We start from the raw sequence: 18,860 nt of genomic DNA on the forward strand, positions 1-18,860 counted from the left end.
GAGGAAGGAAAAACAAATGGGGGAAAAAAAAAATAATCCATACACCAGATTACTGGTGTCCTCTGCTCATAAAATATCTGTAACAGTTAGACTTGAACAGTTGTAGGTTGAAATTTGGAGGAAAACAACTCTGGGGAAGCGAGTTCCAGAGAGATGCAGTTCGGGGAATGAAAGAATTCTGATAGGCAGAAGTTCTGCAATATGGTTGAGTGACATTCCAGTCATGAGCGCTACCAGATGCCCGTGTAGCACGAGGGAAGGCATGGAGAGGTGGCACCATGGACGCAACTTCGTCTGAGCATTTGCCAAAAAAATATCTGTAAAATAATGCAAGGGAGGCAACATTCCTTCTTACTTGCAGGGGAGGTAGTTTATATGTAATGGCAGGGTTGTTAATGATTCTAACAGCTTTATTCTGAATTTTGTCTAGTTGTCTTAATGCAACCTCTCCACAACCATTCCACAAGGGTGAGCAATGTTCAAGCTGGGAGCGCACATGACTCTTATAAATTATAGCTAACTGCTCATCGGCGAAGAAGTTACGGACTCTGTACAATAATCCAAGTTTCTTTGAGGCGGTTTTAGCAAGTGATCTGACATGAGAGGTCCAGCTGAGGGCACTGTTAAGTGAGACACCAAGAATTTCTATATTTTTGGAGATGGGAATATTAGTAGCACTGAAGGAAATGTACGAATCTGGTAATATCTGTCTATTAGTAAACTGTATATATTTAGTTTTACTAGCATTAAAAGAGACAAGGTTGTTTTGTCCCCATTCACTGATTGTAGATAGATCTTGATTTATGGAGATGGCTGTACTGAGTTGAGAGGTAGAGATATTAGACTTTGTAAATGGATGTCTGAGTGTGAATGAACTATGTAGTGTTGAGTCATCTGCATATGAGTGAATGGGATTGTGAGTGACAGATAAGAGATCATTAATATGAACCAGAGATAGGGTTGGTGCCAGAACTGATCCCTGCGGCACGCCGGCGTTAATTGAGTGGAAATTCGAATATACATCATCTACTTTTACTCTTCTTTTCCTGTCACTAAGATAAGAAGAAATCAAAGGAACAAAAGACGTTAGTCTATAGCAAGGGAGTTTGGACAGCAGGGAACGGTGCCATACTCTGTCGAAACCTTTAGAGATATCAAGAGCTACTGCATGAGTTTCTCCAAAAAGATCAATTGATTGATGGATGGTTTGAGTTAAGAGATTGAGTATATTAATGGTGGATCTTTCGTGGCGAAAACCGTATTGTCTGTCACTAATTAAGTTGTTGGATTCAAGATGTTTAACAATATGCTTATTAATTAAAGTTTCAAATACCTTACCAAGAGAAGATGTGACAGCTATTGGTATGTAATTGGAGGGCTCAGACGAACTTCCTTTCTTCGGAACTGGGTGGATATTGGCTTCTTTCCATGAATTTGGGAATAAAGAAGTACGTATGCATAGTCTGAATAATTTAGCTAGGGCAGAGGCAAGTTCAGGGGAACACTTTTTCAAAACAATTGGCGGAATTCCATCTGGGCCTGGAGCTTTGTTGGTAGGTAAATTGTCTAGGATGGATTTTACGAATCTTGTCTGTATTTTAAGTGGGGCAATTTCGGGAGAATCAAGTTCCAGTACTGAGACATTCTGGCTGGTATCATCTATGGTAGAGTTTCTTGCAAAGGTACTAGCAAAGATATCTGCTTTCCCACATGGGTCATTTGTAATATTGCCATCTGAAGATTTTAGTGGGGGAATGGAAGATGACTTATTAAAGTTATTATTGAAAGAATTAAGAGTTGACCAGAATATTCTATTGTCATTAGGGTTGTTAAGTAGTTTTGATGCTTGCTTTTGAATAAAGTTTGATTTCGATAGATTTAATACAGCTTTTGCATGATTTCTAGCGATTTTAAATTGGGAGAGTGATTCAGATGTTTTTGATTTTAAGTAAGAGTTATATGCTAATGACTTTTGGGCTGTTGCTCTGGCACAATTGCCATCAAACCATTTTGGAGAGTTTGATCTTTTAGTGAATTGTTGACTTGGTATGAATAAATCCATACCAGCTAGTATTAAGTCGCAAATGTGGGACTGGGTAGAATTGAGATCACTAGAGAAGAAAGACTGCCATGAAACATCAGCAAGATAATTTCTAAATCCATCCCAGTCTGCCCTGTCAAAGTGCCATCGGGTCACCCTGACAGGTTCGGAATGGGGAGGTGTAGGAGGGTTAACTAATGAGGCTTTGATGAGGTTATGGTCAGAGGATCCAAGTGGTGATTGTACCTCTATCCTGTATTGATCTGGATTATTTGTCAAGAATAAATCCAAGAGATGAGATGAGCATTATGGTCAGGATTATCAGGTATTCTGGTTGGTTGCTTTACCAACTGGGTGAGATTAAACGATTTTGCAAACAGCTCGCATTCCAGACCAGCGTCGTCAGTCCGTGCAGAATGCAATAACCATTCAACATTGTGTATGTTAAAATCACCCAAAATGGTAATTTCATTGCCAAGGGCAAGGTCAAGGTTACTCAACTGAGTGGATATGGAATCAAATACACTGGGTTCCGAAGAAGCTTTGGGGGAACGATAAACTACACAGATATATTTGGTAATGTTTTGGCAATTTAATTTATATAATGAGTAATCAAAACTGGATGAAGTGAAGTTTAAAATAGTATCAACTGCATATTGAGATTTGATATAAAAACAGGTGCCGCCCTTGTTTCGAAAGTTTGTAAGGAGATGGTAACCGGGAAAACAAATGGAGATATATCGGTAGAGGGTGAGATTTGTGGTTCTGTGAGGAAAAGGGCCAAAGGGGATATGGACTGAAGGAAAAAATGAACTGAGTTTAAATTTGTGGTAAGGCCGCGGATGTTGGTAAAGAATAAGGCCGCACCGTCACCTCTTCGCCGACAAGCATTCCCGGAAATAGCAACAGTCGCTGCCGGCACAATCGCTTGATGGCGACCGGGAGGACCCTGTGCCTCCAGCCCTACCCTGCCGGTGGTGGCAATCCGAGGTACCACCTCATTTGATTGTAAGATTGCAGCGGCCATTAGTAAAGATGTGAATAGAAGGTGTGATATGTTATGTGCATGTAGTGTGGTGTAGACAGTTGAAGGTAGAGGTATTATGAGAGCATGCTGGCCTACTCTCTGTGGAAATGAATGCACTGAAAATGTTCAGAAAAGGGAGATGGTCAGGATCAAGTCCTGAGGGCTGGTGAAACGGGAGCTCCAGCTCTCCCTATCACCAGCTTGCCATCAACCTCGGGAGTACTGCCCTGTTCGACTGGTGCTACAGTCTACTCCTGCCACCATTCGTTATATTCGGTGGAGCCCTATATATCTATAGGGGGTCCCATGGTCCGCGCCGTCTAAGACGGTGCCTAGTATATCTACAAGGCCTTCTCCTATCCACCACCCGGTGTGTGTGTGTGTGTGTGTGTGTTTATGTATATACATATATACGAGTATATTTCCCTTAATCACCAGGGACTTCGGTGGATAGGTTAAAAAAAAAAAAAAAGCTGTATACTCACCCAGTGGAGAGGTTGAAATGCTGGCACGTCAGTCCCAGGGATGGTATAAGTGTTCTGTATCTGACCCCCAGGTCAAACGTAATACCGGTCCCCGTGGATGTATAGGAGGTGGCGGAGATGACGTTGTACCACTCTTAGTAAATTTTGAAGAATTTTTCACAGTGATACCTACTTTTTGTCTATTTATGTAACTGGAATTAACATTGTTTGCTCCACTTTAAAAAATATAAAGGGGTAGTGTACAAAATAAATATCTGAGGAAAAATGTTCTCATGTCTCGTTTGCTACAATATATACGGCCATTGTAGCGAAAGGAAACCATACTGGCTTCGGTTTTGAGCACTATCCAGTCTGTTGAACGTTATCAGTGGACTCTTAGGGAAGGTAGGTATGAGAAGCCGTAGTTAATGATGCCAAGAGCAGCACAATACTAAAATTACAACCACTGATAACTTGGTTACTCTGCTTTCGTGTGGATTTTGCTGAAAAATGATCAAGCCGTTGATACTGGATCAGAGAGAGAGAGAGAGAGATTCAAGGTTGTCACTGTCGTCTGCTTAATGATCTTCAGTATACACCAATAACATATTTTATTCTCGATACCACCATTTATTTTTATTCGGATTATTGGTGAGTTCACCAAAGGTGATCAAAAGGTCGTATATAATAAATTTCTTACCAAATATTTCTCATTAATTAACTAAAGCTTCCTGGGTAGCAGCAAAATTAACAAGGAGCACCCAAGGATTACAACACAGCATCCTACATGTGTGATAATGATATAACTAGCCAAAGGGCCGAAGAGTTTGACCTTGACCTGTGATCTTTACCTTTGACGTTTTTCGCCCCATATTTAATCACATGTTCCTTAAATGGTCATCAGTCATTATATTAAATATGATACTATTCCATACTTTACTTTTCCCACAATGTTACAAACAGACAAATAGACAAACACAGCAAACCAGACTGATAACACCTGCCGTACTACGCACTGACGTAAACCATGGCGTCCACAGACTGAAGGGGTTAAACCTTAAAATCGCTACGGGAAAACAAGTCTCCAACTTTTGTAGGACGATTGTGGAGCGCCTATGGTTGTCAGATTGATAAGCCTGCATCCCACATAGCCGAGTGCAGTCAGCATTGACTTAGAGTAAACAAACATGTTCTATCTTTGGAAAAACCGGATATGCATTTGTTTGCACATTCGAGTTCGGTTCTCGGATTGGTCAGAGTCTTGGATAAAGTTAGTTTCCCTCTTTGTGTCTGTTTACCCAGCACTTCGATTGGGGAGTTGGGTGCAATATGGACTATTGTGAATCGTCCTGTAGGGGAAGATTAGAACTCCATAAACAATTTCTTTAATGATTCTAACACATCAGAGTCTGTTATCTTCGTCTTGTTCCTCAAAAACTGTCAAAAACTCGTGGCTTGGTGTCCCCTTCGTGATATTAAGATCTAAACATCGGTGATGAGATTCACAGACAGCCTTACAGTCTATTTCCTGCAGTAATCAGAATTTATTTTTGTTCGAATGAGAAGATAGGAAGTACCCTAGCCCCTGGCCCCTACACTCTTAGTGGAATGAAAAAAGACTGAATGATAGAGAGAGAAAAAAAAAAAAGACAGGAAAATCCAGCATTATCCATTCGTTATCATTTCTTCAAAAACAGCCTTGGCAATTCATCGGAAGACATGTTGCAGAATCAGTCAGTGGGATCTACTGGTCATCCAGTTCATTATTGCCATATCCAGGAGAGTAGACGTCCGCGGCTCGTCTACTTAGTAAAGGTATTTAGCATGTAACTGACATGTTGCACACCCTCGACCATTATAATGTGAGCAATGAGGTAAAAACTTATCTCGCATGTAAAGTCTGCTAGACCGCATCTGCCTGTAACGTCTTAAGAGTAGTGGAGATGGGACTGCTGAGGAATATATGTGGAGCACAGAGGATGGATAGGATACGAAACAATGTGATTCGTGAAAGATGTGGAGTGTGGAAGTCTGTGGACACCAGAACTGAAGAAGGTGTACTGAGATGGTATGGTCGTGTGGAGAGAATGGATAACAACAGAGTGGTGAAAAAGGTATATCTGAGTGAATTTGAAGAAGGGAGGAGGCGAAGTAGGCCAAGGAATAGGTGGAGAGATATGATGGATGAGGGTGAGGAAGAGAGGTTTGGAAGTCGGTGAGGCTAGGGAACTGACAAGAGATCGAGCTGACTGGATGAATGTTGTGAGGGGAAGTGCATGATCAGGGATTGGGCACCCCTTTTTACGTGGCAGTGTCTGGATTGACTCTATCGGATACGTTCATGTGAAGCTACAGAACTTGGTGAATGTTATTTGCGTATCAGATAGTGCTGAGATTCAGAGGGCTTGAATGATAAGTGAATGGATGGTGGCCCTTGGACTGATCAAATTTAGGCTGTCTGGACATTGCTACTCCTCACCCTGCCCCAGGGTGGAAAGGAGGTCCGGATGATAATGATGATGATCATATACATATATATATATATATATATATATATATATATATATATATATATATATATATATATATATATATATATATATATATATATATTATATATATATACACTAGTATATATTAGTTTCCAGTTAATATAATGAACCATTGCTACTTAAATTTTTATGGGAGTACAAAGTTAATTGCTATTTCTTATCACACCAATGTAGTACTTCCTTCAGGTGATTCTGCACTGAATAGCAAACCAAATGATATTTTCTAGCAGAGTAAATAATTCACTACGTATGATGGTAACAGTACAGCCAATGGACGCCTTGTGGTCTAGTAGGTTAAGTGATTTTAGATAGGGGAATCTTTGAGACACTTATTCTCGCCAAAAATCACGGTTATATGGTTACCACCCAGCGTAGTAAATGGTTTCCTAGGTACAGAAAACCATTTGGTTTGTCACTCAGTGTATGATCTCTACACTGTCACACCTAACCCCCCAGGTTGTGTCCCCCCCTGTGGCGGGGGGGACACAACCTGGCCGCACTATGGGGTGGTACTACTACTCTGCGGCCAGGTTGTGTTAGGAAGAATACTGCCACCGTATTCACTGCATGTCGTAAAAGGCGACTAAAAGGGGCGGGGTGAGGGGACCAGGGACCCCCTCCTCTGTTTTTTAGTTCCTAAAAAGAAACAGGCCAGAGAAAGGGATGGGGGATGGAGTTATCCCCGTACCCTGAAGATTGGGTCTATGAATGTGCGTGGATGTAGTACGATTGAGGCTAAAAGGGAGGAGATTGGGAGAATGTTTGTGAGAAGAAAGTTGGATGTGTTAGCTTTGAGTGAAACGAAGATGAAAGGGAAGGGGGAATCTATGTTTGGAAGTGTGAATGGAAGATTGTCAGGTGTTGATAGAGGAAGGGCAAGAGAAGGTGTGGCCTTGTTAGTGAGTCCGGAAGTACAGCAGTGTGTGATTGAATGGAAGGAGGTGTCATCGAGACTGATGTGGGTGAAAGCGAAATTTGAACGTGAGTTGTGGGTGTTTGTGAGTGCATATGGGCCTGGTAGTGAAAGGGATGAACAAGAGAGGGAGTCTTTCTGGAATGATGTTGATGAGTGTCTGCAGAGTTTTGGAGCGAATGTGAATGTGGTAATGATGGGAGATCTGAATGCTAGAGTGGGAAATGTAGCAGTTGAAGGCGTAGTTGGTATGCATGGTGTGCCTGGAAGAAATGAAAATGGGGAACGAATGATAGCGATGTGTGTTGAGCGAGAGATGGTGATTGGGAATACGCTGTTTGAGAAGAAAGATATTTATAAGTATACATGGGTGAGACAGGAGGGTGGAAGGGTTGTTGATAGAGCCCTGATGGACTATGTGGTTATGTCTAGGAATGTAATAGGAAGATTGTTGGATGTGAGAGTTCTGAGAGGGGAGGGTGGAGGTATGTCTGACCACTACCTGGTGGAGGGGAAGTTAAGAGTAGGTAAGAGATGGGTGAGAGCTAGGAGGGTTAGGTGTGGCAGGGAGGTTTTGAAAGTGAGTGAGTTGGATAAAAGAGAGAAAAAGATAGAGTATCAGGAGAAATTGAAAGATGAGTGGAACGCAGTGAAAGATCGGGAAAATGGCAGCGTGGAGGAGGAATGGCAGTTGTTTAAGAGTGCTGTGGTGGGGCATGCAGAAGAGGTGTGTGGTGTGAGACGTGTGGGTGGTGGTGTAAGAAAAGGAAGTGAATGGTGGTGCGAGGAAGTAAGTATGGCTGTGGCTGAGAAGAGACGTGCATATGAAGTGTGGCTGCAGAGGAAGGATGAGATGTCATATGAAAGGTATAAGGAAAAGAGGAATAGAGTGAGAAGGGCTGTGCGTGATGCTAAAGTGGCAGCAGATGAGAGGTGGGGTAGGCGGCTGACAGAGAATTTTCAACAGAATAAGAAAATATTTTGGAAGGAGGTGACAAGGGTGTGAAAGGGAGAGTCTGGGAAGGAAGAACGAGTAAAAGCAGAGGATGGAAGGATGTTAATTGAGATGGATGCAGTAAGGAAGAGATGGGCAGAGTATTTTGAAAGATTGTTAAATGTAGAGGAGGAAAGGGTGGCTGAGATTGTGGCAGATAGAAGGGTGCAAGGAATAAATGTGTTGGGAGAGTTGAATGATTCTTTGATCACGAAGGAGGAAGTGGAGAAGGCAGTAAAGGAGATGAAAACAGGGAAAGCTGCAGGTATGGATGGGTGTGCTGTGGAATGCCTGAAGGGTGGCGGAGTGACTATTGTTGACTGGTTAGCAAGATTATTGAATGTGTGCTTTGAGAAAGGTATGGTGCCAATTGACTGGGCAAGTGCTTGTGTGGTCCCGTTGTATAAAGGCAAGGGTGATAAGTATGAATGTACTAGCTTTAGGGGTATAAGTCTGTTGAGTGTTGTAGGTAAAGTGTATGGTAGAGTGTTAATTATGAGAGTTGGAGAGGGTACAGAGGGAGTGATTAGTGATGAGCAGTGTGGCTTTAGGAAAGGGAGGGGATGCGTTGATCAGGTGTTTACTGTGAGACAAGTGTGTGAAAAGTATTTAGCGAAAGGCAAGGATGTGTTTTGGGCATTTATGGATTTAGAGAAAGCGTATGATAGAATTGATAGGGAGGCTTTGTGGACTGTTTTAAGATTGTATGGACTTGATGGTAGGTTACTAAAAGGGGTGAAAAGTTTTTATGTAAATAGTAGAGCGTGTGTAAGAGTGGGAAATGCTGTGAGTGATTGGTTTCCCGTGAGAGTGGGGCTGCGACAGGGATGTGTATGTCGCCTTGGTTGTTTAATATTTACATGGATGGTGTTGTAAGAGAGGTGAATGCAAGAGTTTTAGGTGGTCTGAGTCTGGTAAATGTTGATGGAGGAGAGTGGAATCTGAAGCAGCTGCTGTTTGCAGATGCTGCTGCACTGGTGACTGATTCAGAGGAGAGATTGAGACAGTTGGTAGAGGAGTTTGGAAGGGTGTGTGAAAGGAGGAAATTGAAAGTAAATGAGAATAAGAGTAAAGTGATGAAGTGTACGAGGTTGATAGATGGTAGGGGGATGAATATAGTTTTGAATGGTGAGTTGCTTGAGGAGGTAGATTGTTTTAAATATCTAGGGTCACATGTTGCTGTGGATGGAAGAATAGATGCAGAAGTGAAGTTTAGAATAAATGAAGTAGGAAAGGTGCTGGGAGGAATGAAAAAAGTATTTAAATGTCGTTCGGTTAGAATGGATGTAAAGAGAAGGCTGTATGAGGGTGTTGTGGTACCGACTGCGTTATATGGGGCTGAAACATGGAATATGGGTGTAGCAGAGAGAAAAAGTTTGAATGTAATGGAGATGAGATGTCTGAGGAGTATGTGTGGAGTGACGCGTATGGATCGAGTGCGAAATGATGAAGTGCGAAGGAGAACTGGAGTTGTTCGGGAGATGGCTGGTAGAGTTGAGCAGAGGGTGTTGCAATGGTTTGGGCATATGGAGAGAATGGATAATGAGCGATTGGTGAAAAAGATAACTAGATCTGATGTGAGAGGTGTAAGACTGAGAGGAAGACCACGAATAGGATGGATGGACAGTGTGAAGAGAGCCCTGGATGCGAGAGGGATGTCTGTTGAGCAAGGAAGAGTGGCTGTGCGTGACAGAAATAAATGGAGGGAAATTGTGAATGAATAAGTGATGACGCAGCCCTGAGGGGATATTCTCCCGCATTTGGTCTGATCAGCTAGTCAGGTCAGGTGCGGGTAAGGGGATGGGTCTGTTATGATGTGGCAGGGGTAAACCAGTTCTGCTGTCGGGCCCTGCTGTGGATGTCACTGATTGCATTGCGCAGTTGACCATTGTGCGGTGTGATGCGGTGAAGATCTGTCCGTTCTCCCCTTTGGGGCTAAGATGCGAATGAATGTGTTTGAATGGATGAGTAAATGGAGAGTGAGTCGTCCTGTCTCGGCTACCTCTCTTTCCTTGGGGGAAGCAGCCTAGGTATATATATATATATATATATATATATATATATATATATATATATGTTTGTGTGTGTGTGTGTGTGTGTGTGTGTGTAGGCCGTGACGAGTTCCTAAATTTTACCAAGAAACAGTTTAAATCTCTTCTTGAATTTGCAGTCAAAGATTGCATTTTCTTGTTTAACAATAACTAATATAAACAAGGTGATGGGGTTGCAATGGGTTCTCCTTTGGGTCCTTCCTTGACTAATATATTTCTTTGTCGTCATGAGGTGTCATGGCTTAAAGACTGCCCTGCTCACTTTAAACCATTGCTGTACCGTAGATATGTTGATGACTGTTGTTTGTTATTTAGGCAGTCTGATCATGTAAATTTTTTTTGAATTACCTTAATCATAACCACCCTAACATTGAATTCACTGTAGAAACAGAGGAAAATAGAAGGCTTCCTTTCCTTGATGTTTTAGTCCATAGACATGACTCAAGTTTCAGTACCTCTGTTTATAGGAAGAGTACCTTTAGAGGAGTTGGTCTTAATTTTTTGTCCTTTGTACCCAGGGTCTTTAAATTCAATTCCATTAAGACTTTGTTATTCAGGTGTTATAATCTTTCATCGGATTGGAATTTGTTCCATTTAGAAATTACTAGGCTTGGAACATATTTCTTGAATAATGGATATCCTTTGCATCTTTTTGAAAGTACTGTCACGAGCACAAGTCAGTTCCCTCAACCAGCCTCTGTGTGAAGCTGAAACACCTGAGGATCGAAAAACGAAGCATCTGAAAGAAGTGCCATATTCACTTCACCCAACAGATGGTGCACAGTAATGTTTATATAGGTTGGGAGAGGGAGGTGCGACGAGAGGAAGTTTGTGTCTGGTTGTAGATAATGTAGGTTAATCACCAGATGTTGATGTGGTGACAAGTATGATAGCGATGGATTACAATAAGAATAATAAAAAATGTTTGATAATAAGATATGTTTGTGGGGTATACGTTGTAGGCTTATAGCAGCAACAGTGGTTAATATGATTACTAACTATATGCATATACTGAAATTACACGTGTTGTGTTTGAGCAGGGGCATATGATTCTTCTTATTAATATACAGTTTTTGTGATATTATTGTAAATAAAGATAAACGGCCAGCATTCATACAACCTGTTATACCAAACAATGACTTATTTTGCCCGTTATTTTGCTGTATGGGCCTCTCATATGCACCGTGTTAGGCCCGTAGTACCAGTTAGTCGACCGGACGGTAGTGAACTCTCTCTCTCTGTATATACCTACAAACATATAGGCTATATATATATATAATTTTATTATGTGTCTGACTCTGGGCAAAGGCTTCAGTTCCTAATCCAAGGCCCAGTAGTCCTCCTACACACCTCCATACGTCACCATTTAGACCAGCATTTCTCATCCGGGGTTCCCTGGAACCCTAGGGTTCCGCGAGGGGTCGCTTGGGGTTCCGATAGAAATAGTGATAAATGGGCTAATCATATGTAAATGCATTTTTGAATAATTTTTGTGTTAATTTCATATTCGTAATTTTACTATACACGTACGGCATATTCTTGGAAAATTCTTGGGTATTATCTTAAAGTCTTAACCTGTTATGGCATTTAAATGTATAATAATTATAGGCAATATACTTCGCGATGTCTTTACGGCGTCATTGTGAAACCGCCTTTAGTGGTCAGTAGGCAGGAGCTATACATGACTGATTCGTGTATCATCAAGTGACTCGCTCGAGTACAGGGCACATACACGGTCTCCATCAGTCCCTCATGAACTTCCTGGCGTGCAGGTACAGTCCTTCATTCACCCACGTTATTTAGTAAATGTTCCCATCATTTAGGGATTTTATATGAATTTAACAGTTTAAGTATATTTATGGTTTTATTGTTAGTTTATGAGAAGTTTGTTTTTTTTTTTCTCTCTCTCTCTCAAGGTTAGCTCTTCTGTTTTCCTTAATTTGCTTCAGTTTTACTTGTTTTAGTTTTATTTATCAAGTTATTGTAGTAGTGCTAGTAGTTATTATCTGTCTACGTTCTCTTTATATGTGCTATATTATGATATTCATTCATTCATTGCCAGACGCCATGTATCCCAGACGGGGTGGCAAAGGGCTTAGAGTTAATTGTTTTACGGGGAGGGGCACTAATCCTCCACCAACCCCACTTGACACGTAGGGATGCCAACAGCATCTGGTGTTCCCAGGCGGTCACCCATCCAAGTACTAACCAGACCCAACGTTGCTTAACTTCGCTGATCGGACGGGAAGCGGTGTACTCAACGTGGTATTGATTATGTTCATTTTTTGTGTGAATGAGAACCGCCTTATGAGGTCTCTTGAACATGTAATTTGATTTCAGTTATTTGTTTATTTTTATTTATTTATTAATATTTTTCTATTGGCAATAAACTTGAGATAAACATAAGTTATTTTTGGCTTAAACCAGTTATCATAAAAAAAATACTATGTTCTCCTTATGAACTTAAGTTTATACAAGAGAAATCAAGATATTAATAATGATATATACTAATTTTTCTGTAAGGGTTCCCAGATATATGAAAATTATTTGAAGGGTTCCATAAGGGTAAAAAGGTTGAGAAACGCTGATTTAGACGCTAACACCAATCGTCGATAATGAATACATGCTAGGGCTGTCTAATGCAGGATTGGTGTAATGGTATTAGCGGGAGTATTTTTACAACTTGTCAGCGGGCCTTCTGGTAGATCAGTAAAGTCTGCTTTTATGAAATTCAAGTCTTTAAACAATTCCCAGCCCCAGCCGAGATTCGATCCAGGGTTCATTATGACTGCAGGCCGCCTCTCTACCGATACAGCCACCTCCTCCCCCGCTTTGAGATATCCCACCAACATCTCTCTCTCTCTCTCTCTCTCTCTCTCTCTCTCTCTCTCTCTCTCTAATATTGGTATTTCACCACATATTTTTTAAACAGTATTACTGCCACAAGTATTAGTTGCGATATATGTATAACACGATGTCACATTCGATGGATTAGCAGTCCTAATAAACCAGTGATCAATGAGTCCAGTGCAGTCGATTATCTGCCCGTGGTCTTTATATCCGCACCGCTTCTGTCTTTGCCCTTGCTATTTATTTTATACAGGAATTTATGTGCTGATGTATGCAGAGATGTGCGTATCATTCTGGGTCATTTGTATTTGTTTTCCACAAATTGGTAATGCATTTTGACATTAGGTAAAATTTCTTCATATATTTGACATTAACTAGTAGTTTGTTAATTTGTATTTGTTCCTCATAATGTCTGAGAAATATAGTGTCCTCGTTATTGTGATGTTGTCACTAAGAAATGTTTTTGATATCCCCCATCTTCCTCGCACATTGGACAAGAAATGTTTAATTTCAGAAGGACTTTCTGCAGCTTGCGTTACGTAAATTAGTTTGCCCTTGTAAAAAATTAATCTTTCATATGTTTTCTTGTAGTTTTTGTATATCTTAGATTTCAGGTTCACTATGTGTTTAACAATTTACTATCGATATTGTTTAATTTCCCTGTTCATATCACTAATTATTTAGTATTATCCAACTTTTATTTTATTACGTAGATTTATTGTATTAGGCTTGAAGTAGTTTCATTGAAATGCGTGTCTACTGTCTTTATGCAACAGGCAGTTAAGTAATGAAACTGATAAAGGAATAAATCTTTTATAAGACTGACTGTAACTTAAAGCATGGTGAGGTTTGATCACCAGTACTGTATGTAAAGCCAAATTCAAGCAATACTTTTATTTTCATACAAGCTACAGCATTATGAATATGGTATATAGCAACAATACTTGACAACTGAATGTTTTCTATTACAACACATGTTTGAAAAATGGAAACAATACCAGTATGTAAATTCAGTATGAACCCAGTGGGCAAATGTCACATTTTTCACGTGGAAAGATGTGGACTGGAGATGTCTAAAAGATGTGGATATCTGATCTTTTTTTGATATGTTCGTTTCACGAGAATTTAAACACGTGCAATAGATGTGCTGAAATTCATCTAAAAGATGTGGATATCTGATCTTTTTTGATAGTTCGTTTCACGAGAATTTAAACACGTGTAATAGACGTGTTGAAATTCACGAGTAATACACAGTAATATCTGGTGGAATAAATCACATGCATGCAAATTAGGAAGGCTCTCTAGAAGCCAAAAATGGATTTAAAAAAATATACATTCACTCCCCAACTCCAACAAGTTCTTCCTATGCTGAATAAAAGTAATAATTTAGCCAGTATAAACTGTCAAATTCATCAATCATCAAAGCATTGTTAGCTTATAAGTCGATTAACTCATACAGACCATAATCAGTTCAGCTTGGGAAGAACTTGTGGGATCCAGGGATTGAATGTAAATTATTTTTATCCATCTGATTTCTAGAGGGCCTTCCTAATTCAAGTCGTATAAATTTGTCTAATGATAAATAAAATAAATAGTCAAGATGCATCATAATCATCAACGGGTTAATTTTCAATAATGTGCAAACAATATAAATGTCATGCAAGATTCACATACTGCATACAGTACTGTAACTACATCAGTATAGTTAAGGTATAGTTAATGGTGAACGGAACCCATTAAACTTGTTGTGACTATAAGGTGCAATACATCAACAGTCTGCGCAAGATTGGACACTAATGAATATAGGTATGTTTTAAATTAATACACAGAGTAGTTCTTTAATACATATATTGTGTATTACAGAAAAATCATTCACATTGCTATCTTAAAGAGTTGATGAGGTGAAAAGCTTTGGATTCCACCTTCTGCAGAAGAGCTTAATGTGATGAAAGTAATTAATCAGAGAAATTAATTGAGGCAACTCATTAGGGAAAAAATAAAATGCCATAGGGGAACTTAACGGTATACTAAAGGTTAACAGGGGATCAGATAGGACGGTAAGGATAGCAAACAACCAACAGCCATCAGCACATTCAGCAGCGTGTTCGTTTCAGTAGCTAGATCCATTGCTCCTCTTAGAGTACAAAAGAAAATAAAAAGACTACAAACAATTAATCAGAAACCCTGGGAGCACTGTGAAAAACAAAACCCTACTTAGGTGCTACCACCAAGAATAATAATGTACATTGTAGGTTCTGTGTGACAAATGGAGAAGCTCTCCACCATCCTCTTAAGGACAGTGGTGGCTGCGTGGTATGTGCGGTTCTATACATGTAGGAGAATTACGGTGTTAGATTATCTGAAAGAATAAAACATAAATATTAGTTTCAAGACAACACTAAGTACAGTAAATTAGGGATTTTTTTTTTGTTTAGTTCATAGTACCATGGGCTCACACAGTACGCGAATTGCTTAGTATGCGAGTGACCAAAACAATAACCAAAAAACCTTCACTGTGCGAGTTTAGCCCACAATCTGCGAGGTAGAGGCAAGGAGTGGCCCAAAACCACTATTTTCCCTGACTAAGCGACCCCCCTCCCTGCACAACAGGCCCATTGCGACTTCAGAGGCTCTTGAGGAAGGTGCTCAAGAGGAGTTTACAGTAAGATCTCGCCAATAACAACTTTGACAATAATGTTTTCGGCAATGACAGTAAGTTAAAACAGAAACCTAGTTTCTTTAACCCCTTAACCACGGGGCGTCACTTTTGTGACACTTGGGAGCAAGGTATCATACTGCGGGGTGACACTTTTGTGATTCTGTGTTATTTTGAATTTGCTCAGACTTTGAAGTGGTGGCTTGTATCATCTATCAGTACTGCCAATGTCCAACACTAGTCAGCACTCCTAATCTCATCTGTACTCCCATCCATTGTTGACAATTTAGCCATTTCTCCCCATTCTTGACTCCCCTCCCTACCTCCCCTCCATTACCCTATCCTCTCGCCTGCCCGGCCGTGCTACGCTAAATAAATCTTCCCTGGAATTTTTCACTGATTTCATCCATTGAAATAAGCCCTATGCCCTATTCTTATACCAAATAATATATACAAGAAAGAAATAAGGTAAGTGAGAGTGCCATACACCTAGAATTGGCTAATTATCACCTGACAACACCTCACGTGCACTCGTTCGCTAATTTTTGCTGTTTATTTCCCCTTGAAATATACCGTATAGTCTATTTTCGTAATAAAAATATATATAAGAAAGGAAGGGAGAAGCCTAAGTGATATTTACATTCACCTGGAACTTCCTAATTATTGCAGGCCACCACACTGTATTCTACGCTAAGTAAATCTTCCCTGGAAATTTCCACTGATTTCATCCATTGAAATCAGCCCTATGCCCTATTCTTATACCAAATAATATATACAAAAAAGAAATAAGGTAACTGATAGTGCCATACACCTGGAATTGGCTAATTATCACCTGACAACACCTCACGTGCACTCGTTCGTTAATTTTCGCTGCTTATTTCCCCTTGAAATATGCCGTATAATCTATTTTCGTAATAAATATACATATAAGGAGGGAAGGGAGAAGCCTAAGTGATATTTACATTCACTTGGAACTACCTAATTTATTATGTATTGTCTTGGTTTCCTGCCAATCATTTCATTGCTGTATATTAGCAGGTCTCATAGGGCTGAAATTGGTAGTATTGCACCTACCCTAGCCAGGCGGCAGGAGGCCGCCACTAGCAGTTCACTGTCGTCTTTGAAAGTGGGAGTATGTCTGATTTGCTCCTGCTAACTTCCGCCGCTTTATAGCCCCATGCAAAGGTCCCTGTGACCATTACCCCCTACTAAACCTAGTGTGGAAAGAGGTAAAGGGCTGACAATTGATAGAGAGTGACTATGATCTTTTTACTGAGTAAAACGGTGCAAGTGGAATTGTAAATAAAGTGTAAATAATGTGTAAACAGCAAGAAGCAATGAATGTAAATATAAGTGAACAGTGGAAAATAGTTTTATAAGTTACTTCAAGTGACAGTGCATAACACAGTGTAAATAAAATAGAAATGTAAATAATGTAAATAAAATAGAGAACTTAAATAGAAATGTAAATGAGTGGTATTATAAGAATACGAGTATATATACTAGGAGTAATGAAAGTGAAAGTTTCACTCTAGCATGTATGAATACTATGAGTTATGAGAGTGAAGATGAAAGTGACATTCACTCTCAATGCTAGTATACAGGACGAGAAAGTGAATGCTACGTATTTTACTGAAAGAAATTGAATTCCTACAGTGACAATAAACTACTATTACTGAAGGAAACTTATGGATAAAGGCTGTAGATATGTATAAGTGTTATATAGTAACAGAAATATAAACTGTGAGTGTTTTTATGAATAATAGACAACACTAGCGGCGAACGATCGGAAGTGGGATGGTCATACGCCCTCCTAATTTTCATTGCTTTCACAGTGTTTTTTTTGGGGAGTATGGATTCCAAACTATTTGAGAATCATAGATTAGTGTTTCTAGTGATAATATCAGGCTGTGGTAATCATATTACGAGTTGTCGGGAAGTGTAAAATGGAGACTTCGTTACCCAACTTCAGAGGTCTCCACAAGTCCTACGGTACTCGACGAAGGCTCAACAAACACCCAAGGAGAAAGCTGAGGGTATGTGCCATAAGTATATGTGATTTTAATATTCTAGGACTAATAACTGATTTTTGGCAAATATTTTTAGAGAGTCTCGGAGCGCGAATATGCCCGCGGGAGCCGCAAGTCAAAGCAAAACAAGCTCGCGGTGTAAGGGTTAATCTAAGTCTACTAATACCAAGTCGGTTCACTTCCTTCTAAAACGGCTCCAAGCTCGTGCAGGGGGCGGAGCATCAAAGTGACGTCGACAGGCTCTGGCACGAAACACCAGCTCAGTTAACTCCTGACCATGATGGAGCATGGATGGTTGCTCCACTACTCAGACCATAACATATTTTTCGGTTCCGGGAAGTGAAGGAAGGGACTGAAATGTGTGATGGAAGGTTTAGGGATGTGAAGGAAGTACTTTTTCCCCTGCTTCGTTTTCCCTTGTTATGAATGTTTAATTTGAATCTGCGGTTTTATACACTTTCTGGTACTTAAGCCAACTGACGTCACACATAAGCCACACCTCCCTGCGCCCTGATGGAAAGTGAACCGACTTGGTATTAGTAGACTTAGTCTTTAATGTTGCTTGGATTCGATGAATGACAGTTATTTCGCGAATGCCAAATTGTTATACAGCAAATACGTCCATAACAAGGAATGACGCAGACAAACAAGAAGAGATGAAGGAAATTGCCAAAAATCTGAGCAGTAGCGAGGAGACGGAGGATCCTCCCCTCACCACCTCCCCTGACTTGCCTGCCACTGTCCCCTCCACCTCCACTGCCCCCCCCTGACTCACCAGCCGCCTCCACCTCCACACTCCCACCTGCTTCACCTGGCATACCTGCAACCCCCACCATAATGACTAGCTGCATTCTGGAAGAAATATAACATTCAAAAGGCCATAAATTTCTTCATCAAAGCCTGGAATAATACAACACTGGCAACTGTTAAACACGCGCTGTGTGGGGGGGGGGGTGCAGGAGGAGCATTCTAAATGTGCTGCCGTGCCTGGGAACCCCTGTCATTTACATCCATCAGGCATGTTGTCTACTGTTGTTAAGGTGACTGACCATATTTTTGTTATTGTAGCTATATCTGCAGTATATGTCTGAAAATTTTTCCCTTTATTATGTCTCTAAGGGTCAAAAAATGTCAAGGTATGAGGGGGTACCGCCCATATGTAATTTTTTCTCATAAGACTATGTATTCACAGTGCACAATTTCAAAGTGCGCGAGGACAAGGACTGCCCATCCACTCTTGTACTGTGCAAGCCCACTGTATTTTATTTTTATTTTTTTTCAA

At 40.4% G+C, this 18,860-nt stretch overlaps 1 protein-coding gene and 1 pseudogene across 1 annotated transcript in view; both read right to left on the reverse strand.

Annotated features, from left to right (window-relative positions):
- The window catches only part of LOC145403316 (ovomucoid-like), a 634,133-nt gene that overhangs the window by 200,193 nt on the left and 415,080 nt on the right, over window positions 1-18,860 (reverse strand). The gene's annotated exons all lie outside the window — the stretch shown is intronic.
- On the reverse strand, window positions 12,203-12,321 carry LOC145403426 (5S ribosomal RNA; annotated as a pseudogene).

Source organism: Coenobita brevimanus, chromosome 60 (genome assembly GCF_032717465.1).
Source record: "Coenobita brevimanus isolate Jiangsu-jjx chromosome 60, ASM3271746v2, whole genome shotgun sequence".
In the NCBI taxonomy this organism is placed as follows: Eukaryota; Metazoa; Arthropoda; class Malacostraca; order Decapoda; family Coenobitidae; genus Coenobita; species Coenobita brevimanus.